At 33.1% G+C, this 18,540-nt stretch overlaps 1 long non-coding RNA gene across 1 annotated transcript; it reads left to right on the forward strand.

The window, feature by feature from the left end:
* Window positions 1–1,672: 1,672 nt before the first annotated feature.
* Window positions 1,673–2,890, forward strand: LOC131602101 (uncharacterized). Its single transcript, XR_009283932.1, has 3 exons — window positions 1,673–2,161; window positions 2,271–2,537; window positions 2,617–2,890. It is a non-coding gene; the product is annotated as an uncharacterized LOC131602101 (long non-coding RNA).
* Window positions 2,891–18,540: the final 15,650 nt, after the last annotated feature.

Genomic DNA, 18,540 nt, shown 5'->3' on the forward strand with positions numbered 1-18,540 from the left:
ATTTTCTCACAATTTACTTTTCGCATCAATAATCATGTAAATCTCCCAAAGTGATGTAATAGCATAGGATTTAATTTCCTGTACATATTTAATTGCGTGTATGGTAAGATAATTGAAGCTCTAGATCACTAAAATCAAAAGATAAAATATCTGAATACTACACTTCGCACACTTGCACCTCTAGGGTAATTCCCTCTTGTTGATTTTCAATTAAAACAAAATCAATTTCAACTGGGCCTCTCCCTGAGTATAAGACCCAACACCTCTCATTTTCAAAAAAAACGTATTTTCAAAACTTCTCGTCTATTTTCAAAAACTTTCATCTGGTATTTGAAGGACATTATTCCCGGTGAAACTCTTCAGAGACCTATGTGACCTAGTGTCCATCTTCACTTCTTCTATTTTCAAATCAATTTCAAAGTTGTTTTAAATCAAACTTTCAATCACTGTTTTCACAAAAACAAAATTCAAAAGATAAAACTTTGTAGGCATCCGCCAAGGATCATTACAAGGTTTTTCAAATCAAAAGTTCAAATACTTTTCATACCTCGTTGTCAAAACAACTTAAAAAAAAAATGATATTTGTATACACCCGCCAAGGATTATTACAAAGTCAAAACCATTTTCCAACTGTAACTCGGTGAACTGACTTTTATTTTTGTAAGCAAGCAATGTTGCGGTAAGCATGAGTCGCCACCGACTTTTATTTTGTCCAATATCTTGGAAGGGTAAAAAGAACAGAAAAAGACCCTTTCTTAAGAAAACAGGCTCGGGGGGTAGATTATGAAAAGGGAAGATGTTAGCACCCTTTTCATCCGTAGTTATCTACGGGCTCTTAGTTTGCTTAGCTCGTTTTGTTTTTTTGAAAAGCTTAAAAAAACATAGTGTGTGTGTTTTTGAAAAAGGTGTCAATCCTAAGCATACATCTAGCAGGTATATCAGCAGTTATAAGGGTGCAGAAAGCAAAAGCGGAAAGTAAAGCCCTAAACTATTACATGGCTTCGGGATGGGGATTACAAATTTAAACGAATGGGGATAGGAAATTATTACAACAATCAAATTAAAATAAAATGATTAAGTGTGAAAATTAAGTAACTTGTAAATGCCCATGAAAATAATCCAAAACATCAAGTGTAGTACCTCGCAAAATAAAGAAGTGTTAGTACATATATATAAAATGATAATGCCATAAAATTAATTAGAATACTAAAAACTAACAAACTAATGTCATAAAATTAATTACAATAATAAAAACTAACAAACTAATGCCATAAAATTAATTAGAATAATAAAAACATGATATAACAAAAATTGTACATGTGAGGACCAAATCCTCATCGTCTCTCTATTCCAATGGGCTGTTTTTTGTTCTATTTTTTATGGAATTAAAAAAAATCAAAATAACATCTAAATAAAACAAAATAAACAAAATAATTAATCAATAAAAATGGGGAGAGAAAAAATGGTGGCTGAACGGCCTGAACCGCATCCCACCCTTATATATCTCTTAAATTTTTTTATACTATATCTTTTAATAAAATAAAAACTAAAAAAAAGGAATACCAAATCAAAATAACAAAAGAGGCTTGCTATATATACACCACTTTTCTCTACACCTAGCTTACACCGTATAAAGACAACAAAGAAAAATTGGTAGGCACATAAATCAAAGTAAAATATATTATTAAAAAATAAAATTGGTATGCATAATGTATAATGTTCAGGTGTAGGTGTCAAAAATAGTGTATGGATATCTTTTCCCATAACAAAATTAGATACAAACAGGAATTAAAGAGCACGATTTCACTTCTTCTCTAACACATTTTCCCCCCTTCCATGGCCGTTTTATCCCACCATCAAAATTCAACCGAAAACGCAAATTGAAAGTATAGTTTTGTTTAGATTTTCCTTCTCAAATCAACTTCCCAGCCCGAATTCTCAGAGACAACACCAATATCCGAAAATATACAAATTCAAACATGAACCCTAATTCTTATGAATAAAAATTGAATGGTAACGGTTCATCAGATCAAGCAATTAGCATAAGGTTTTTATTCAGCACATCATAAGCAAAACATCAGTGTTAAAAAAAAAAGGAAAGAACCAACCTCGCCGAAGCAATGTCCAGCGGCCCTCTTTCCAACGATGGCGATCAATTTAGGTAAGCTTGCAAATCTTCTCTTCTCGGATCCTTTGTCTGTCTCCTTCTATTTCTCTACGTTTCAAAGATTGTTGCGGTTGAGATGTTGTTGTGGTTGTCAATTTGTAAGATGAAGGTGTGTTGATGTGCGGCTTCGATCTCAGAGGTATGGCTCCGTGCGGCTGGGTGGTGGAGTTGAGTGGTTGTGAGGCTGTCTCACGGTGAAACTGTTCGCGGTGGATCGGTTGGTCTGAGCCTCAATCGGAAACAGCACCCGGATGGTTGCCGTGTCGGTGTTGGTGTTGTCTGATGCGGTGACCCAGCGACTTTGATTTGATTCCACCATCTGTATTCTCTTGCTTTCCTTTCCCGAATCTGAAATTGAAATAAACAAAGAGTAATATAATTGTTGTGAATTCTTATAACTTTGAGATTCTGAAATTTTAAATTATAACTGTGTTCATATGTTTTTGCAGATTGCTGTGATGTGAAAAGATTGAATTATCTTGCTAACTAGTAGATGACCCGTGCGTCCGCACGGGTATTGACCATTCTTAAGGTGAACAATGAATCACTATAGAAAAATTTAATTTTCTAATTGATGAATGATTTCATATAGTGATAACACATAACTCAGCACATAGTAAGTAATAACAACTAATAGGAACTAAATCAAATTTTATTGATAGTAATAAACTATTATTGTGGTGATAGTGTATCGTTTGAAAAATTATATCATGTTTCTCTTAATATTTTTTCAACTTATACTTTTCTTAATTATTTCATCTCAAAGACAATAAAATATTAAATTAAACATGATCACTTCAATAAAATAGGCATTGTGTTGATAGTGTCCAATGTAAAAGTTTATACCATGTTCTTCTTGATTTTTTCAACTTATACTTCTCTTAATTATTTTATCTTAAGACAATAAAATATTAAATTAAATATGGTTAGTTTAATAAAATAGGTAATGTGGCGATAGTGTCACTTGAAAGTTTATATCATACTTCTCTTAATTATTTCATCTTAAGACAATAAAATGTGATCAATTTAATAAAATAAATATTAGTGATAGTGTCATGTATGAAGTACCTTGTAGCAAAGCAACCTTTCTTCCTTGTTTAATGTGAGAACACGATGGCTTGAGCAAAAGTGATATGTTGGCAATTAATACATTTTTTTACTTCGAATGCAGTGTATGACAAAAATCAGAATATGCAAAATGGAGTAGAGTCTTAGCATAGATTTCAGTCTTGATAATATTGATAAACAGTTATGAGAACAGCTAGCATATAAAATCGATAGGTTTATTAAGTTGAGCTAATTTTCACACAGCACCGTTAGCAGGCATAGGTCCTTCCTACGTATGGAGCATAGGTTATTTTATGAAGTACAACACCTATAATAGGCAATTTAGTTCAACTTTATCCAGCATTAATGTAATTTTAATGCAAATGCAACACATGAATCACCTATAGCCTAGTATGACTAATATATGATAAAAAATAATTGTTTGGCTAATTTCAATGCAAAATTCGTCTTTCCTGTTACATCTTTAAAAATCTTATCATTTTCATTATCAAAATCTAGTATGGCTATAGCCTATTATTCATACTATAGCCTATTATTTTAATTTTAGATATTTAATATTATGATTAATAGTCATTTATCCCCTGCAATAATAGCGAGATTTGGCTTACCCCTTTTAAAAAAAAAATTGCATTATCCCCGTATAATATTAAAATTGTAAGTCTTTTGCCCCCTAACAGGGAAAATTATCCCCTGTAAAATATATTTTTTTGATTTTTCCCCCTGATTTTTACACGTTTAGGGGGGTATCCAAATATTACAGGGGTAATCCAAATTTTTTATTTAAAATGAGGTAAACCGAATATCGCTACTATTGCAGGGGGTAAATGACTATTAACTCTTAATATTATATATATATATATATATATATATATATATATATATATATATATATATATATATATATATATATATATATATATATATATATATATATATATATATATTATGTCAAAAATAATAATTTACTATAAATTAGAGTTGTAGTTGTAAACATATCAATAGAAAATATAATATATGTTTGGTTCAATAGATTAAAGAAAAATATATAAAAATTGATCGAAACACCATGGATTTCATATATTATAAATCTATCAGAATTTAAAACTAATTTTCCTATTTAAATAAACAAAGTTACAAATATATTAAACCAACAAAGGATGGCTTTTGATATATTTTGAGAATTGAAGGATGGCATCCGATGACCTATATTAAACCAACAAAGTTACAAATCTGATTAACTTGGCCAAAAGCAAAGTGCATACAAAAAGAAGCATAATAAACAAAAGAGCTAACTTAGTACATTTTAGGTTGTGTGAAAGATGGTTCGTCAATCTCATTGTGGCCAAATCGACGATAACACACCAAGTCCACAACCACATCTGAATGGAAAGTTTGGCGCCACTCAGCAGCAAGTTCACAGGCATGAACAACTGCTTCCACATCATCACTGTTAACATGAAAGATGGGACATTCTAAAGCTTTAACAACATCTGTGCAATGTGAACCTGCCAGACATTGGATCAGTTGTAAATGCAACTTGATTGTTTAACACAATATGGATAGTCCCACCAGTAGTGTAATTTAGAAGAGCACTTAGATGTAGTGTTTCATAGACCACACCCTTACCAGCAAAACTACCATCTCCATGAAGTAAAACACCCATGTTTTTTGTCCTGTCCACATCATTTGTATAATACTGCTTAGCTCGAGTTTTCCCAACAACAGGGTTGACAACTTCCAAGTGACAGTTGGAAAACTCGAGTTTTCCCATCAATTTCATATAGTTTTAAAAGCAATGCCACAAGTCGAAATATGAAATTGCAAGGAGTTGGATAACTAATTACAAAGAAAACTGTGAGAAATTAAATTAAGATGGAACTAAGGGAACCAAATACCATCTTATTGACAGGCATTAAGTCTAGCAGAAAATATTTTAGATAGGTACAAAAGTATTTCGTTAAATAGTGATAGTTGATTGTACTTTCAATAAGTTAGTGTATTAGCTACCTTTAATGTATTACATAGGCATATGATTAGCTAGCTCAAGAAAGAGAAATGACAGACACAACTATAAAAAAAATGAAGGTAGCTAGTACTTTTTGATTTTGACTACTCCATTGCTAAAAATTAATATAAAAGTATAGGACCTACATTGATAGTTGTATGCTGCAGTCACATTTAAATGCATATAAACAGCCTGAGTTGCAGAACCTACAGAAAAAAGTCTAAAGACTTGTGGCAATGCATAAGGCATAATGGCATATAATATTTTGAATATATAAGTTTTAGAAGTGACAAGTATTAATGATGGATCTAAGATGGCACTGTGATATCAAATGTACCATGGATATGGAAAAATGTAGTACATATGATTTGAGTTAAGTATAATTAAATAAAGAACAATTTGAGTAACTTAAATTTGTTGCAGACAAAAGCAACTAATAAAGTGTCAATTAAAACAGTCAATGAAGCACAGAGGAATAGATATACTCTGCCATCAATAGGATGGTATTCTAATTACAAGTATGGATATAAATTACAATGTGAGTTCAAATCAGACATAAAAAACGAAAGTGAGACTTCTATTGTTGTAAAAAGTGAGCATCTCATTATTGTTTGAAGTGAGACTTCCACATGGAACCCAATACAAACCCTTCACTCCAACAAAATTATTGTTTGAAGTGTATGTAATATAGAGAAAATAATTACTTTTCTATGCAAACAGTGAGCATCTCATTATATCAACAAACTATTTAAGATGTCTTGCTATACCAGAAATTTAGTCGAACCAGTTCTTCCTTTTAACAGTTCTTTATTTGCTTTGATTACTTCATTTAGCTTCTTTGTTAAGTCATCTTCCTTGCTGCAGCAAATCAAGAAGAAAACACCGGTTAGTTTCTCAGTAAAAAATACAAACACTAAGCTGGTAAGAGATGCATTCCCTCCTACACACATGTGCCTTCTCTTTCAGCAACATAGAAAAGGTCGAGAAAGCAAACTTTCAGCGTAGCGCAAACTCATTGAAACCGCACCATCTCGATCCACACAGTGCCAAAACAAACTCAAAAACCCTGGCAACAATTCCAGAAATATGAATCTGAATGAACTGAACTCCAACAAATCAAACTGACTTAATTATGACCAGGCAAAGGCAAGAAAAAGGACCAGGATAACGCCTATGCCGCATACGCTAACCTAACTGAAACAGAGGAAACTATACTGTCACAAAATGCTAGATATTTAATGTTAGTTCACATGAAACTATACTAAGGAAAATACAATTTAAGCTTTAAGTTTTCAAACAGCTTGATAGAAGCATAAGAGCCTAAAGTGTACACTACTACAATAAATTCATGGTTCGGACACTATGTGACAAAAACAACTTTCAATAGAAAATTTGGCAATGTTTAAAAACCAAATTACCATGAAAGTTAAAAACAAATTTGACAAGAAAACCATGATATCATATCACATTACAGAACTTATCTTGATAGAGTACATCCAATTCATACTGAGTTAATACATTACTTGTACAGTAGAAAAGTAAAAATATGTCAACTTCCTTGGTTAAGAAAGGACGATTTTTTGGCACTGTGACAGTGACTTAACATTTCACGGGTATAGAAAAGAGTTGTACCTGGGAAAAAATAAAATGAACACAGTCAAATACTTTAGGTGCGCAGAGTTTGCAGACTTAGGTGCCATTAGGGCCGGCTGGATCTGTTGGGAACAGTTAACTAAATGACAAATGTAATATCTGCAGAGTATGATGTAGTTTTTAGGGCTATAAACTTGTAAGAAAAAGTAATAATTTAAAATAGAAGGCTCAATTACACACAATCTCAAGTACACACAGTCCCAATTTAAAATAATTTAAAAGTTCCAACATTTTAATATGGGCATTTGTTTATTAAATCTCAGGCATCAAGGTACCACTTTTACAACATTAAATATGAGAATGTTAAGACCATTTGATCTCATGTCAACAAAACTTAAAAATTTTCCAAAATTAATTACCTGAGAGACTTATGTAGGCTTATTCTTGAAACTTCACTCCAAATACTTGTTTTTCTTAAAGTTGAATCCTGAAAAAACAAAATAAAAATATTTATTAGTGAATATCCTGAAACCACAACTAAGTTATACATATGAAAGATATGGTTTCCACTTTGAGACAAATCCTCAAGTGAATATCATATCTATTAGCAGTGGTTATTTTATATGAACATGCATACATGTTGTTAATGAAAATACAAATTAGATAAGCATAAATAAATAATCACATTAGTCATGAAATCCAAGAGCAATTTTTTTTGTTAACTTAAGGTTGGATACTTAAAAGCATCATAAAACCATTGCATAAAAGCATCATAAAACGACGACACATTTAAAAAAAAAACTAATTAAGGTTGGCTATCCTTACAGTCCTAAAGGTTATAGCAACCAGGTATATGAACCAATAGATTGGCTATTCACATACATATACAGACTTCGTTTGGTTTCCAAGCTTGACAATAGATAGCTGATTTCAAAATTGAATCTTCTTATTAGGCACAGTCATGCACTGTCTTAAAGCAAGTTAAACTGAAATCACTTGGGACAAATCCATGTTAAAATCAATTGAAGAAGGTTAAACATGATAATAACAAATTCTAAGAAATTATACACTCATTCTAACAATGGAAACTAAAATTAATATTTCTATCCATCGTTGAGAAGCTATGTTACAGTTTGTTCCATGTTTTTTTCTTCTCATTATAAGTTCCAGCTCTGCTAACTCTGCCTTTAGTGTCTAACAAAAACATAAAGTCATAATTTAGTGCATATGATTTAGACTGATAAATGAATTTCTAGATCAAAAAAACCACAAAATCTTTATAACTGGGTGGTTGTCTGGTAAAAGTAAACAGTAAAGAGAACATTGTTTAATCAACTAAAAAATAGAACAATCTTTCATTGTCATTAGAATAAAGTGGTTTACACCAGACCTGGTTCACAAAACGCCCAGGTTGATTTACCTCTTCCACTGCTTCCAAGATGATCCTGGCATTGTTGATTTCAAAAGTTAAATACATTTCATTTGAGGAACACACATCATGTAAATAAGTACAAAGTTTACTATAAATGAAACTTTCTATACAGGAACACACATCATGTAAAGAATACTATAAGAAAAGAACATCAATAGTTTAAAAATCAAAACTTTGACATTTTGTTTCAATATCCTTAAAAATATAACAACAAAGTTTCCAAAACCTAATGAATAGTCATGAAAAACCAACCAAGCAAATGGAAAACACAGGTTGAAAAAATATATACTGATGAAACCATAGTAAGTTTGAAAACCTAACAGAAAAAAGTGAGACCTTTATGGAACGTAATCTATAACTTCATGTGGAAAGAGAACTATAAAAATCGAAACTTCATGTGTTTTCAACATGAATACATCATATTTTGGAAAATAAATCCAGTAAGTCTATGCATACAAAGAAATTATTAACTACAAAAAATAGTATAAAAATCTAAACTTTGTGTGTTTTGAACATCATTAGACCGTCTAAACTTTGATTGTTTGTGAAGAACACTATAAAAATCATAACTTTAACATCATTCAATAACATCATTCAACATAATAAGAAGAAAGAGAACTATACGAATCAGTACTTCATGTGTTTGAAAGAAATGTTAAGAAGAAGAAAAGAAATGTTAAGAAGAAGAAGATAACTATATAAATCGGTAATTCATTCATTTTGCAGAAATGTGAAGAAGAAGAAGAAGAAAGAAGGGTTAAACTGGGATGTGGTACCTGTGGTATGCGCAGAGTTGTGGTGAAGAAATTGGCCAAAAGAAAGAGAGAGAAGGATGTATGAAGAATGAATGAAAAGGAGAGATTGAGGGGGAAATATTGAAAATTGGTTCTCGTGTTGTCTAGTGTGTAAAAGGGTTCCCAAAATTTTATTATTACACAATGGTTAATTGTTGTTTGATTTAGCAACTACAAAATTGAAAAAAATGGTGCCACTTGGAACAATGGGTACATTTGATTGGTTTAGTAGAAGTTTGATTTAGCAAATTACCAAAATGGACATATGTTAGTGTAAAATTAAAAAAGCAAAAGGGCAATTAAGGGAGTTAATAGGTATATTATAATCTTAGTTAGGTAGTTGATGTATGGAAGAAAACTTTGATTTTGGCTTTATAGTGACAGTACTGAAGATAAGAGTTAAAAGGTAGTGCACTGACAGTGTAAAACTATTTTACACTGTCATCCAATAGGGAGTCATGAATGTGTCATGTTATTAAAGTTTTTTTTAAATAAAAGAATGTTTTAATTGGATGCATGGTGGTGATTGGTTGACAGTGTAAAAATATTTTACACTGTCAGTGCATGATCCATTTTCTCATAAACAATATATTAACAACAGTTAGAATAAAATATAACATAAGAAAAACTTGAATATATTAACAACAGTTAGAATAAAATATAACATAAGAAAAACTTGAAGAATGAGTCATTAAGAAGTTTTAAAAAAAGATTAAAAAAATTGTGGGAGGCCTCATATTGAAATCATCGACCAAAACAAAAAGGTTTAAAAAAAACTTATGAAAAAGATTTGTAAAAATTGTGAATGAGAAAGGATTAGAATTTGTGAGAATTGTTGATGGAGGAAAGTTTCAGGAAGTTGTTCTTTATATAGACTGAGATTTAGGTCAAAATAAAAACATGGAAATGTACCAAGCGAGAATTGAATCCATGACCTTTTGTTTACCAGTCTTACTTCATAAGTAACTGAGCTATGTTATTTATTTGAAATAAAAAGTCAAGTGAAAGTGTATGAAGCATCAACCGGTATTTTCTATTTATTAAAATATAAGCAATTTAAGAGTAAATTACTATATTTTAAAATAGACTTTAAATCGAATATTTATAAAATTCCGGATGACTATATATGTAAATGAATCAAGATTTTATAAAAATCAAATTTAAAAAATAATTTCGAAAATTTTTGTCACTAAAAAGTGTGGGCAAATTTTGGGGTATGACACCAACACACACCCACACCCACTTTTCAAGCAAACAAGACAAAAGTGATCTAAGTAAAATTAAGAGCCCACGGAGAACCATGGATACAAAGGGTGCTTAAAACCTTCCCTTTGTATAACCACCCCCCGAACCCAAAATCTGTCAAAAGGTCTTTCCTGTTCTTTTATGCCTTTCCTATTTGGATAAAATAAAAGTCGGTGGCGACTCTTGCAAAAAAAAAAATTAAAATAAAAATGAAAAGGAGTCAGTTCGCAAAAAAACCGAGTTACAATAAGCTGTTAATCTAAGGATAAAAGATTTTATATGTTTAAAGAGATTTCATTGGTTTCTAAATATGGAGAATATTTAGGAAACTAATGATTTAATATCTATTTTCTTGGAGAATATTTTGCAGATCTCTAGCAGTCTCCTCCCTATTGCATTTTGAAGCTCAAGTCCAGACCAGATGTGTGCTATAAATAACAAGATACAAACCTTTTTGAAAAGCAGAGCTTATGGGATTAGGTTAGAGTTTGTCCTTTCATTGTGAGCCTCTCTAATATCATGTTGATAGAAGAGTAGGACTGGTTTTTGAGTTGTAAGTTCTGTCGTGCATTTAGAAGCTATTAACTATTAAATGTATGTGTGTCGCTTAGGGATCATTAATACAGTTATCTAAGTCTGTATTGCTTTTGTTTCAAGCTATTGTTCTTGATCAAATCTTTTAAGCATTATCAAGTATTTGTTGATTAAGGGAGTCTTAATCGTGTATTGTTTGTAATTGACAATTATGGTCAAGAGTCGTCAATATCAGTAGCTAGGGTAGTTATTGTGATACATCACTGCGGTGATTGGAAGTGAGAGGGGTTTCTCTTATCTAGGAAGTTCTTAGGTAGAAGTTACACTGGGTAGGGATTAAGTAAGAAGTCAGTAAACCGTAGGTTGTTTACGTGTGAACCGGAGGTTATTTGCATAGTACTTTGAATTTATACCGATAATATTGGATTTACTTCCTGGCTTGGTAGCCCCCAGAGTAGGTATTGTTAATACCGAACTAGGTTAATAATCGTGTGTGGTCAATTACTTTCCAACATTGTTTTAATTCATGGATATCTATCTGTTGTATGCTGTGTCAAATCAGATGTCCCAATAAGTCATAGGACATCTTGATTCTGAAGACCAGAATTTAAATTTGTATCAGAGTAGGCATCCTATTCCGTATCTAGGTGAGACTCAGGGAAGATACTTTTTGGTTCAATGAGAATGGAAGAAGGATTTAATGATAAAATCCATGAAGAACAAGGAACACAAAATAGTGTATGATTGAGGAAATCATGTGGAGTGGCTTTAAGAAGGAGAAAATCATCTTTATTGTGTAGCATAGAGTGTCTGCAAGGACATCAACCTCAGACAAGATGTCAAGACATATTTGAGAAAAATTGGGAGAGGTTATGTCCTTTCACCACATGCCTGCTGGGTCATGAACAATCTTCATTCTGGATAAGAAGAGATGACTATAAGTAATGGCCAGGGTTATTATGTTTGATTTATTTTCAAAACAATAGTTGATTTTTAAGGACAACTGGACTAGAATACCAGAGTGTAGAAGATTTTAAGGCGCACCTAAAAGTTTTTGAGAAGCTTGAATATTGATATGTTCCGCTGCATGGTAGTGCATTATGTCTCTGGTTGTGAAGGGCTCTGAAGATTGCTGGGATGCAAGGATGTCAGATATTGTGTTGTGATATTCATCAGACTAGTTAAGCGCATTACATCTCTTAATTTTGATGTGTGCAGATGCTCTGGGTGCTAAAAAAATGTGTAATGGACACGTATGTTTAGAACCTACTCCTGGTTTGGAAGATGAAACATCTAGGCTATATATCTAAGATACTTTATCTAGAAAACATGTCTTAGATGGGTGGGTTGGCTGAATAATGATCAACCTATTAGTTACTTCGTGGTTCAGTTAACCTCTGATCCTAGTTAGTATCTCAGCCAGATTTCTTGAGTATGAAGGTCAAGCTCATATATCAAGGGTATTCCTTCTGCCATCTAGAAGATCAAAATAGCATGTTATGATCTTTTTCATTTGAAATAGGTTCTGATGGAGTTGGAATAGAGATAATATTGTATGGGTGTGCACTAACCACAGTCCATACTGATATTAAAGGGGAGAATGGTTAATTCTCAAGGTATTCCTAGCAGTTGCTGAAGAAGAATTCCTGATCTGTAGTTTGAGGTTCTTGAAGAGATGTCGGAGATAATTTCTTGACATCAATGGAATTGAGAATTTATTTTTCTCAATATGTTTGACTGGTGTGGCTCTAAAACAGGATAGAGGTTGCTTACTCAAACTTGATATCATCTATCAAGTCTATGAGAACATGGAACTCTTTCTCTATTATAAGATACATCCAAGGGGTGGCCTATAATGGAGAGATGTCAACCTAAGGAAAGTTGTTGATTGATACCTACAGTGATGAAATGCCTTCCAACCCACTTAGAACGAGCATTTAGAATGTATCTGGAGGAATTGGTAGACTTTTTAAGGACCAAAGGATCATGGTTCTTGAGAAAGGAAGTATGATTATTTCCTCCCTTTCATCTATATGGGAAGGTCCTCCTTAAGCATAGGTTTCAGTTATGTGGTTTCCTCACATGATGGAACAATTGTTTTTGCAAGGATTGAAAGGCGTTCTTGTGTTTCGAAGGATTCAGAGAAGCAAACTTATTCTGAATAGTCTTCTTGTGGCCTATGATGATCATTCAATGCCATTTTTGTTGTAGTCTTCTCTAGATACGTGTTAGATGGAATCCCATCTTCAGGTGAAGAAGGATGACATATAACACCTCAAATTCATACAGGAGATCTATGAATTATGGTGTTAAGAAGAACCATCTTGAGGTGTGTAGGTTACCATGTCCTGATCGTAGAGGTTGATCAGCTGACACTGAGAACTCTTGGGTTCCTTTCAAGAGTAGTGTTTTGGATTACTATGAATGGTGTATCCAAAGTCATGGTAAAATGGTTGAATCTATGTGATTTAGACTAATGTGTGAACTGATGTTGGAACACAATTCAGTTGGTCTGCTTCTTTAGAAAAGGAAGTTGTTCAGGAATTTATAGTGGAGTATGAAGACAAGGCACTAGCCTAATTTTGCATAATGAAGGAGACTGTAAGGCCTTGAGCTCTATCATGTGTGAGAACTTAAGATAAGCTTTGAAGATAGGAACCTGAGAAAATGTTCCTCTAATGAAGAGATGCATATGAATGATTGCAAATATTTTGACGAGAGCTGAGTATTTTTTTGAGGAATGTGTAAAGTCTGCTTCATGAGATTTATACTAGTGTTCTAAAGTCCATCATTAGTAGGAGATTTATTTGTCCTAGACATGAGGAGTTAAGTTTTGTACATGGATAATTGCCTCAATATTTTTGTCCTAGAGGTCTTGTGTGTTGATCAAGCTTATGGAGATGATGTATCTCATGAGATTATAATGTCTAACTATATGTCTTGACATAAGGACTACCAAGGTTTGTGTACTTGTTGATGTTGTAATATTGGGAGGATATGTATGGTTCTAGCCATAATTATATCATGTATACACTCACCTTTTTGGAATACACAGAGGGACAACATTGAGCATAAGAGAACTTATTTTTCTCTTCTATTTGAGGAGTGACTGTATAAAAGTCAACTTGGAGCATGGGAGAAGTCACACATGATATCTTATCTTCGTGGGCTATGTCATTGATTATGGGTGAATTAATAACAGTATCCATTGGATGGCATAATGGTTTTCTTCATGTCACATGATGACTTCTTAAACCATCCACTACTTGACTGAAGAAGTCTTGAGAATGCAAGAGAAGGTAGACAATGTCTGAAAAAGATGTCAGGACATTGTTCAGGACTTGTGTCCCTCAATACCAACAAGAGAATATTGTGGATGGTGCAATCAAGAACACATCATAAGTGTGTAAAATGTGTCTAAGCGTGCCCATTGATTGGAATCAGCAGTTCAAGAGAACCAGTCCAATATAACGCTTAATCTAAGGATAAAAGATTTTATCTGTTTAAAGAGATTTAATTGGTTTCTAAATATGGAGAATATTTAGGAAACTAATGATTGAAGATCTATTTTCTTGGAGAATATTTTACAGATCTCTAGCAGTCTCCCTACTATATTTTGAAGCCCAAGTCCAGACCAGATGTATGCTATAAATAGAAAGCTACAAACCTTTTTGAAGAGCAGAGCTTACAATATTAGATCAGGTTTTTCCTTTCATTGTGAGCCTCTCTAATATCTTGTTGATAGAAGAGTAGGACTGGTTTTTGAGTTTAAGTTCTGTCATGCATTCATAAGCTGTTAAGTATTGAATGTATGCGTGTCGCTGTTGGAGCGGTAAAGCGGCAAGCAACAAAAATTTTGGAAGTATTTATTCGGGAATTTATCATTTCCACGGAGATTAGTGCTATCGAACTGCCGTTCAACAGTTTTTATGGTTTCGAGCTCGAGTTAAAATGGCTTTAAAGTAAATGCGGGAATTTAACTTATGAACATAAAAAGAATTTCATTATTCGGACAATAGAGACTCTCGAGATTTGGAACTCATATACCCGTTAAATACTTAAACTTACTACTCAGTTGAAATCAACCTAAACTACTCATCAACATCATCACGTACCACTCACACAGAGGTTATGTCTAACGCAAAGTGAGAAATCAATCGTTTTGCTCGCGTCAACGATTTCTCAGCACAACACGAACAACACAGAAGCATTAAAATTTGATACACAAGTGAATACTAAGCCTTAATCTATATCTAGAATTAAAACCCAATAAATGTTCTTCCTAAACCCGGATTCGAATTGTAACACCCTCCTAAACCCCCGCGGAAATTAATTAAATAAATCAGAGTAACATGCACAAGGGCGTCACAATTCATAATAAAATAAACATCATCAGTCGTATGTCATGCATTCACTGAAGAAACATCTTAACATAACTCATAAAGCAAATATCTCATGTTTACATAGCGGAATAAATCATCAAAACTAGCATTACATCGTCAATGCTTTCAATCCTCAAAATAAATTAAACAAAATAGAGGTCTTATCATAAACTTAAAACAACGTTTCCCCCAGTGTTACATCTATCAGAGCATGACCCGACGCTAAACAACCTATCGACTCATGAGCTAATCCTCACCAAGTCGAAGCCGCTATCCTCAATCTGAAAAATATAGTGTAAGGGTGAGTCCATTCGCAATTAACAAATATTATTGCATTATAAATAACAACACATTAATAGTTATATTATTCACCCAATTCATCTATATTCAGATAGTCCACCATCACACACAACACATATTACCAATCATAAGAATGAAGTACATTCAGTCATGTTATCAAATTCATGCATATGAATGCAACTGACTCTATACATGTGGTACCAAACATCATTAATGGGAATAACCCACCGACCGATCTAACATCATCCAGATACGGCCCTGCCAGCACAGATTCCACACAATGGGAATCTTGCCCTTCACTGAATCCTCTCATCATTAGGATTCAGCCCTCATCAAATGGTCATGAATGCATGCAAACATATATACAACATACTTACATCATCATTCTATGAGTACCATCATCCTATACTCATTTCATCATCATCATCATCATCATTAAGTATGTTTATATGTATCAGCATCATTCATCACCAATCAATCATCATCACCATCATTACAGAACATACATGTATTACACTAATCATCATCATCAAAGTAAGAATATACATGTATTCACATCTTCCAAAACAAGTCAATCATCATTGCACAATTCTTAACAATCATTACATAATCAGGTTTTCAAACACATCTTATACTGTCACATCCCATCATATATGTCAACAATATATCATCCATTAAACGAACAAAGTATTCACATCATACTCATATCATCACATGAAATATATCATGAGCTCCATTACACGATCAAACAAATCATCATACGAATCATGTTTAAAACATAACATGTATTGTCATATCTCATCATATATATGTACAATACATCATTCATCAAGCAATAAATTCATAATTCAAAATTAATTGAAAGCTACACCTCATTTCATCATTTAAACACATAGGTTATCTCATAAGGTTCATCATACTCGAAACGACACTAAAAATAGGCCAACGATTCAAAAGTTATACGTCATTAAACTTTCAAGAAATCACAAAACGTAAAATCATGCACACAGCACAATCATACGCGTACAGCCACACCCATACGCGTATCACACAATTCCATACGCGTCACAGTAGAAATGGATTTTCGCAAAAAGCTTCCCATACGTGTACTGTCTATTCCATACGCGTATGACTTCCCTTCATACACGTATCATACGCGTTCCAGCAGAAGGCTGGTATTCTGACGGGACGGGCTGCGTATCATACGCGTACGACCCTTGGGAATGTCCCTCATACGCGTATGGCCTAGCCCCATACGCGTATCATACGCAAATGGCCAGTGTTCCCAAAAACCTGCAATTCGTATCAGTCCGTTTTTCTACTCGTCTTCACCACTAACAGCCTGCGATTTTAAGTCTAAAACATCATCTTTTCATACATTAACATATGATATTCATCTAATTTTATCAATCTATTATCATATGTCAGTTTTACACATTAAAACCTAACTTTCTATCCAATTATTGGAAACCCATAACTCATAACTTCCCTGACACGATTTAATATACCAAATCGAAGGAAATTTCGTGTAGAATCCGAATCTTCAAGAATTACCTAATTTGGAGCTACGACCAGAGAGTTATGACTCGTTTTGTGAAGGCTGCACCATGAATACGAAAATAGGTCTTTGTCCATGAGCTCTCTCCTTCTTCCTCTTAGGTTTTCCTCTTCTATTTTCCAATTTTCTTTTTTTCTTCTTCTTATTTTATGAAAATAAAGCAAAATAACTTTAGTAATAGGGCCTACCAATCACTCCCCCTCCATTACTAACCACAACTTGGCCCAATAGCTTATTTTATACAATTTCCAACTTAAGTCCAATTAAAATACCAATAATCCAATACATTAATTTAAACTCCCATTAAATTAATAAATGTAAAATATGGGGTGTTACACGAATCATCCATGTCTGAAACAATCCAAATCCACATAGAGAAAGCAATCACTAATGAAGATTTGTAATGAAAGCATTAAACAACACCATGAGCAATAAATATACATATAAATAAAATATACTTACAACAAAACCCCAACATAAATGGTTACAAAGAGAAGAAAAATCAATTTCTCGCGGTGTCAAACACGATCCACTAAGCTCCCAACTCCGGATCATACATGAGCAAGCCAAAAATGTTGTCTTCTAAGCTCTAATGACCAAAAAATGAAGGTTTGATGGATTGGGAACAAATACCCCAAAGCCATAACCTAAAAATGTGTTTTTTCCCCTTTTAACGAGTTGCTGTCCCAGGCGATTTCGCTTAGCGAGCTTAATCTCGCTAAGCGATAGCAGAAAAAAACCAAAATTTGTTTTTGCCATAACTTGAGAACCGTAACTCCAAATTGCGTCCAGTTCGAAGCATTGGAAATCTTATTCAATGATCTATCTAACAATGACAAAATGGAAACCAAATTGATGATTTTTATCATCCTTATTTTAAGCCTTATTCTTTGATGAATTGATTTCGTTGCTCAAATATTTTAAGCAAGATCAAATATTTGTTGATTAAGGGAGTATTAATCGTGTATTATTTGTAATTGACAATTGTGGTTAAGAGTCGTCAATATCAGTAGCTAGGTAGTTATTGTGAGACAACACTGCGGTGATTGGACGTGAGAGGGGTTTCTCTTATCTAAGAAGTTCTTAGGTAGAAGTTACAATGGGTAGGGATTAAGTGAGAAGTCAATAAACTAGAGGTTGTTTATGTGTGAATAGGAGATTCGACAAGTTCATGGCACATATAAGTTTCATTAGAAGTCAGTTCGACCACTGCGTTTACTTCAGATTTCGACCTGGTAATTCATTTGTTATTTTGTTGCTTTATGTGGATGATATTCTCATTGCAAGCAACAATGTTGAAGATGTGATGAGGGTGAAGGCTGAACTCAATAAGGAGTTCGATATGAAGGATCTGGGAGCTGCTTCCAGGATTCTTGGAATTGACATTCGAAGAGATAGAAAGAAGTCGAAGTTATGCTTATATCAAGAGACATATCTACGAAAGATTCTCGAAAAGTTTGGT

The sequence above is a fragment of the Vicia villosa genome, linkage group LG5 (genome assembly GCF_029867415.1).
Source record: "Vicia villosa cultivar HV-30 ecotype Madison, WI linkage group LG5, Vvil1.0, whole genome shotgun sequence".
NCBI lineage: Eukaryota > Viridiplantae > Streptophyta > Magnoliopsida > Fabales > Fabaceae > Vicia > Vicia villosa.